The following is a 6,918-nucleotide window of genomic DNA, read 5'->3' on the forward strand; positions in this document are numbered from 1 at the left end:
ATGGACCAAGTTGCTTTGGTATGATAAGTGTAGTTTGCTTTTTCCAGAATTATAAGCTGAGTTGATCATAAAATATTAAATTTGGGGTAGACGAAAAGAGAAAGAAAACTTTTACACGGTACATAAATCGGTTTTCATGATACAGATGAATACACCGTAATGATCGACGAGTTATTGATGACAATCATAACAATTCTGTAGTGATGACATCAATCTTGTGGCAACATGACCCTGTTCTAGAAGCCTTATTGAAAAATGTCTAGCGCGGTACAAAAATCCGCTTACTTATGCCAAACTCTGCCATTGCGTTTGATATGAAAACTTTGTGTTTAATCAATTGCTGCCTGCATAATAAATAAAAAATACGAAAGCCTTCAGAAGAAATCAATAAACAAAAATAATAAAAAAAACAAAACAAAACAAACAAAACAAAACAAAACAAAACAAAACAAGAATAAAACAAAAACAAAACAGAACAGAGCAAAAACAAAAACAAAACAATGCACAACAAAATAAAACAAAACAAACGAAAATGAAAGTCATCTTTATACACGAATGAACGAATAAAAACGCGGCAGTAAACACCAAAATCATTTCCAAATTACCTGGTAGCGATTTGTTTATGATATTAGAAATTGGAGGGTTTACGTCTTAATTACTTGATGTGTTTATTTTATATCCGTGATTTCGTGTACATTTTGAACCCTTTGTCTTGATCTTTAATGCATGCATTATATCCTTAACATTTGAGATTGAACCGTGCAGCCATAATGTTATCAAACTGGTAAACTATCAAATTCAGGGACGTATGAACGAATAAACGAGACAAAAGTTAATATCCAATTTTTTATCATGAAATCTGATTTAAACTCGAATTCACCTCAGCCTGTTTGCAGTTGTTTTTAATTATTTTTTAAATCACTCACAAGTTCCTTTAAACAATGCCATTTTATTTAAGTTGTTCTGTACTATTATTCTCATACAATTATTTCCCGTTCTTACTTCCGAGATCGAAAAAAAATTCAAACTTATTTTTCCTACGAGAAGTTTGCACTGAACGTATTGATTATCCGCCATCTTGTTTCTATGGATATTTTGAAATATTCCCTATCTATTACCTCACAATTGAAGAGCTGAAATACCATGATTGCCTGCCATAAAGGGCTAAAGACTTAAGAGGAGACACTTGTACTGAGTTTTAAGACTTAAACGGCCATTTTGATCTTAACACAATCTTAGATCCTCTTAGATGTTATTGGATATGATATCCCTGTTAAATATTCTTTCTAATAGACTCAAACAAATTATTGACGATGCAACCCAAGGTTTGGATAGATAGATGAGATCAGAGAAACGGTTTTATTAGAACGCAAAATGAGTGCCCAAATTTTGCAAAGAAAAGGGATAAACGTCAAAGAATTTTCCGAAAAAAGGCAGCTTCCGATACTGCAAACTTGCTAATGTATATTATCATTTCTTTAATTTCTGTTTCATAGTTTCAATTTTTTAAATGTTTTACTATCTAGTGAGCAATATATTTCTAATTACACTCACACAATATTTAAAACCAACACAATATTTAACGTTTGTGTAAAAAAACAATAACAACTTGAGAAAATGTTAATTATTAAACGTTCTTGTAACAAGTGAAGTCTGATACATTTCCCGGATGACAAAGAAACGGATCAAAATAATTATTTAGAATTTAATTGTCCGGAATAAAATAGGGCGGACAGATCTTAACCGAAATAATGTTGCTATGGCGATTAGTGAATTCTTTCCGCATTCATTGTGCGGTTGGGCAAAAAGTGATAATGAAAAGTACTGATTTATAGCGGTTAAACAAATCATGAAGTGGTTTCAATTATGTAAACGATATGCACGGAAACAAGTAAAGTATCGAGAAACCACACAAACAAGAACAATAGGAAATGTTAAAAATGGCTGAATAGGGAAAACATTAAAAATGGATGTCTTTTGAATTGCAATAAAAAATCATTTTAACTTGATTAAATACATAATCTTAAAGTCAAACAAACTAATGAAATTTATTTCAACATTATACAAAATATACTGCTGAATAAGTACTTTTATGTGTAGGTACCAATTTAAGTTTACTGATACCTGAATTCTTGGATTTGACAATTCTATCATTCAAACAAATTGGAAGTTTCCTGTTTGTTGGGAACCAAATTTAGTTTAAAATACCACGAAAACTACAAAAACTGGTACTGCACGAACAATAATACTTTCATAGTATTTATTATAAATCAAAGGTTAAACACGGTACCGATAGGTTGAACAATCTTAAAGACAAATAACCAAATTGACAGTTCAATGTACAAATAAATTAACATAACATGATATGGTCCCTAATTTTCGACTAACAGATCTTTGTTAGGAGATATATATAGAAATTGTTGTCGCACATAACGGTAGTTTTAATACGAGCGACGCACTCTTCCATTGTTAAACTTTTATTTACTTTTGTTTGTTGCTTTTTATGTATCGTTTTGGATACATTGTGTTCCGTGTTGTGTATGTCAAATTTCTATGTCTAGTTCTTATCCCTGGGTTTCATTCTCTTGATTTCCGCTGGAATCTTGGTTCCCCTGATTACTCTTCGAAACTCCCGTACAACTTCTAGTTCTTAGGTCTGATTTTTTTTTATTTAAACATATCCTTTAACAATACTTTTTTTTATTGGTAGCTTCAATTTGTCCGTTTATGTTCTCTTTTATTTACATATTCATGCTTTTTTGTTTTTGTGTTTTCATTTTTAAACCCTTACAACTGGTTGATTTTTTCGCAAACAAACCAGCAGTGCATTTTTAATTCATAGTTTTGTCAGATTATTGTTAAAAAATTGTTTATCCGACACAATATTTGATTTGCATTCACAGTTTTTTTTTTTTTTTTTTTTTTTTTATGAAACATATATAAACTCATGACGTACGTTTTAGCATGGTTTGTACATTTTGTAATATACTAGTATATATATTTAACCTAAAATATATATTGACAGTACATAATGCTGATATATGGATTCATTACCGTTGTGAAATTCATAAGAAATAAAAATGCTGTTCAATTTATTTGCATAAAACAAAGGCGAGTTAATTACTGTAAAAGGATACAAAATAAGTGCTGTAAAATTTAAATGTCATTGTAGGATATTAATACATACTGGTTTCTCTCAAAATTATCACTGTTTAAGGTTTAATGTCTGAAAAAAAGAAAACAAACTACTGTAAGTGTTTGGGGGAAACACAAGTTTGATGTAATTGATAATAAAGTTAGATTAAAATATGGTTATAAAAACGTAATTATATACTAACCTTATTGTTTGTATACTTTAAGGTCAACTATAACTATAAACTATTTATTTTCGAATATTATATGTGGGCAATATATATTATATATAACATACATGGGCGATTCGGGGGCCTTTCCACAAAACGACTTCCTTCTGACATTCTCCTGTTGTGACGTCCTCCATTCGTTTTTCCGACAACAATCGCCATGACAACTAGAGCAATAATCTGTAACAACTTGAACATCTGCATTGTTTTGGTTTCTGAAAAAAAAATATCTCAAAACAAACATCATATTTCAAGGGCAAAACAACAACAACAACAACAACAACAACAACAACAACAAAACAAACAAACAAACCCAAACAAAATAAAAGAAAAAATCCGTAAATATTGAACAGCATATCTTACTTCATACACAAAAAAACATCAATTTAACAGTACGATGCTTGGTCTAACGCATTTTACGATTTTTTACTTGACACTTTGCTTTTGTTGTACTCTAGTACCAGTGCTGTATCTATAGTTTTGTGGATTTTAACAATAAGCTTCGAGTCTAGTGAATAAAGACATTATACATTCGTTACCGTTTCGCTTTTGAAATACGATTTAATGAATATAAATTAGCATAGCAATACTTTTTTGCATTGAAAGCAAGATACAGCTTACATAAAGTATATTCACAAACTGCACCATGGACAATAAAGCGTTAAAAACATTTTTTTTATAGCGAGTTAATTACAATTTTATAGATTTTGCTTCGCAATATAAATGAATTATCGAGAGAACAAAGATTCAAGCGGAAATCAAAAGAATTTAATCCAAGGACAATGTCTTGACAGTGACAACACCCCCCCCCCCACACACACCAGGGAAAGTGAAGTGACCAAAATAACAAGGCAACAAAAGTGAAGAAGCAACCAACTCGGAGTACACAAAAACACTGGGAGCATGGACCAGGTGCACTGGTAGGGTAAGCATCATCAGCTTTTCTGGAAACAAACATAATATATGTTGTACAGTGGCTCAATTAAACGTAAATAAGATTAATGAATAAGTGAACACTAGTCTCGTATAAAATGTTAAAAGGAACAACATAAAAAATATAAATAAAACGTTAAAAAATAAAGAATATGAGCCAACATTTTCGGCTTTACGAACTTCTGCCAGGGGCATTGAGGAGAAAACTAACAACTGTCGATCTTTACCACAGAGAGAACTTGCCCTCCAAAATTGATCTTGATAATTGGAATATACAACAAATGAAAACCGGGTTTTGACAATCATTCAATGAGTTGGGGAGCAACTCTGCTGATGTTTCTCTTTTTTTTCAGGAAACACCAACAGAGTTCATGCAATGTTAAATCCGGCGTAAACGAAAGGAGAAAAGAAAACTATGACACGCTTAACAAATTGGTTCTCAGAGTTTAGATTGATACACCGTGACAATCGATTAGTTTATGAGGACAACCATAAAAAGTGTGTAGTGATGACTTCAAACTTGTAGCAACATAACCCTGTTTCGAAAACCTAAGAAGTATTGCACGGTACAAACAGTCCACGTAGTTCCGCCAATCTCTTGCATAATGTTGTGATATGAAAACTACGCAAGCTCAGGCAATTATAGTTCAAACTAGAGACATTTCCAAATATTCACGAAAGAAGGGGTTCGAATCCCGCTGAGGGAGCGACCTTATATGCATCTCAAATTTGTAACTTTGTATCGATTCTAGAGTTGGGTTGTAGTTTAGACTTGATTATATATATGTATGCATCCTCGTATTAACAAACTATGTCGATCCTCGCCGTGCATGCTATGTATCTACATAATAATGTATTAGCAAGAAAGAGTAGAGTTGCTTCACCCCATTAGACTTCTTACATGTATTATATGCTTGATGTGGCTTTATTTGTATACTGTTACAGATCCTCTATTGTCTTACTCGATACTAACAAAGGTTGTCCTATTCAGTTACATCATGTGCTAATATTCGCGATCTAGATTTACTTACTCGGTTAACGAAAACTATACTTTATAGCCAAGTTGTCTAGAGCGTTGGACTTAGTGCAGGCGGTGTTGCCATAGATGTCAGAAAAGAGAAGGGGTTTGGATCCCGCTGAGGGAGCAACCAAATTTGCATCGCAAATTTGCAACCTCTCCTACCGGTTCTACTGCTTCTGCAGATAATGATGGTTGAACACGTCGTTAAGAGTTACTTGGTGACGTCGCATTATAATCAAAGCGAAAGTAAAAGTGACGTTCACTATAAATAGTGCAGCTATAAATAACGTCTTGGTAAAATCTATCATTATTCATGTTTCTTGTATTTATTGTACTTCTATATATTTTTAATAATTTATTTTCAAGTGTTAAAATGTCGGTTAAGTTTCTGTTTGTATTTTTGAATAAAAAGTGTGGAAATAAAAACTATACAATATTTCCGTTTTATAAATTTCCGGATGAAATAACGAAACAAGAACGTATGAATAAAGAAACATTTTTATTCAAATTAGTCTCAGACCACTACTAGGGCGCTGGATTGTGTGCAGGCGGTATTGCCATAGATGTCACAGCGGTACGAGTTTGAGACCCGCGGACGGAACGACCAAAAATTTGCATCGCAAATTGGACAGTTCTAACATAAATGGGATTTGTCAGACCTTTCTATAAGTTTACATTATCTTACCTGTATCAATTTGATCTGATGGAGCAGTGTAACGAATAGAGTCTTCACATTCTGAGACGTTTGTATAATATCGGTTTATTGTGACATGAATAATTTGATCCTTTATCCTACATAATAATAGCTAGATGAGCTGTCCCGTACTACCATACATCGTGTAGTAGCCCTAGATAAATCCTACGAGGAGGAATGACCCGGCCAGCGAAAGCTGTATTTTAATATTACCTAGCTGGCCGAATGGTCTAGGGTGCTGGACTTTGTGCAGGTGGTGTTGTCATAGATGTCACAGCGGTGCGAGTTCGAGACCCGTGGAGGGAACGACCAAAAATTTGTTTCGCAAATTCCACAGTTCTGACATCGTTGGGAATTTTTCAGACCCGTATATATATATTAAAGCATTTATAAAAGATAAGACTGATTACTTCCAGAAGATGCCTCTCCACCATACACCACTCTGGTCACTATGGACGGCACATCTCTCTATACCAACATTCCTCACTCTGATGGTATCGAGGCTTGTAGGGAAGCATGGAACTCTCGGGGGAGGTCAACGTTCCACCAACTGACTGCCTAGTCACTTTGCTCCCAATGGTTTTAAAAAAGAACAATTTTACTTTTAATGGAGACCATTATTAGCAAATAAATGGCACAGATATGGGTACGAAAAATGGTATCGTCTTATGCCATCATTTTCATTGGAAAATTTGAAATAGAACTACTTGAATCCTCTATAGAAAAAACCTCTGTCCTGGTATAGGTTTATTGACGACCTGGAATGAAGTGGACACATGACAAAGAAGAACTAAACAATTTTATCGCACGTGCCAGCAGTCAACGTCTTTCAATTAATTTCACTCACGAAACATCCGCTACTAACATCTCATTCCTGGATACCATCAGCACTTGATCGGGGGAGAGCT

General features: G+C 33.5%; 1 long non-coding RNA gene across 1 annotated transcript; it reads right to left on the reverse strand.

Annotated features, from left to right (window-relative positions):
- Window positions 1–3,111: 3,111 nt before the first annotated feature.
- Window positions 3,112–5,490, reverse strand: LOC148613753 (uncharacterized). The gene is made up of 3 exons (XR_015923201.1): window positions 5,327–5,490; window positions 3,431–3,577; window positions 3,112–3,226 (listed from the first exon to the last, which is right to left on the reverse strand). It is a non-coding gene; the product is annotated as an uncharacterized LOC148613753 (long non-coding RNA).
- Between the last annotated feature and the right edge of the window lie 1,428 nt (window positions 5,491–6,918).

The sequence above is a fragment of the Perna viridis genome, chromosome 6 (genome assembly GCF_037379345.1).
Source record: "Perna viridis isolate PV_CMFRI_1.1 ecotype Kerala chromosome 6, ASM3737934v1, whole genome shotgun sequence".
Lineage (NCBI taxonomy): Eukaryota > Metazoa > Mollusca > Bivalvia > Mytilida > Mytilidae > Perna > Perna viridis.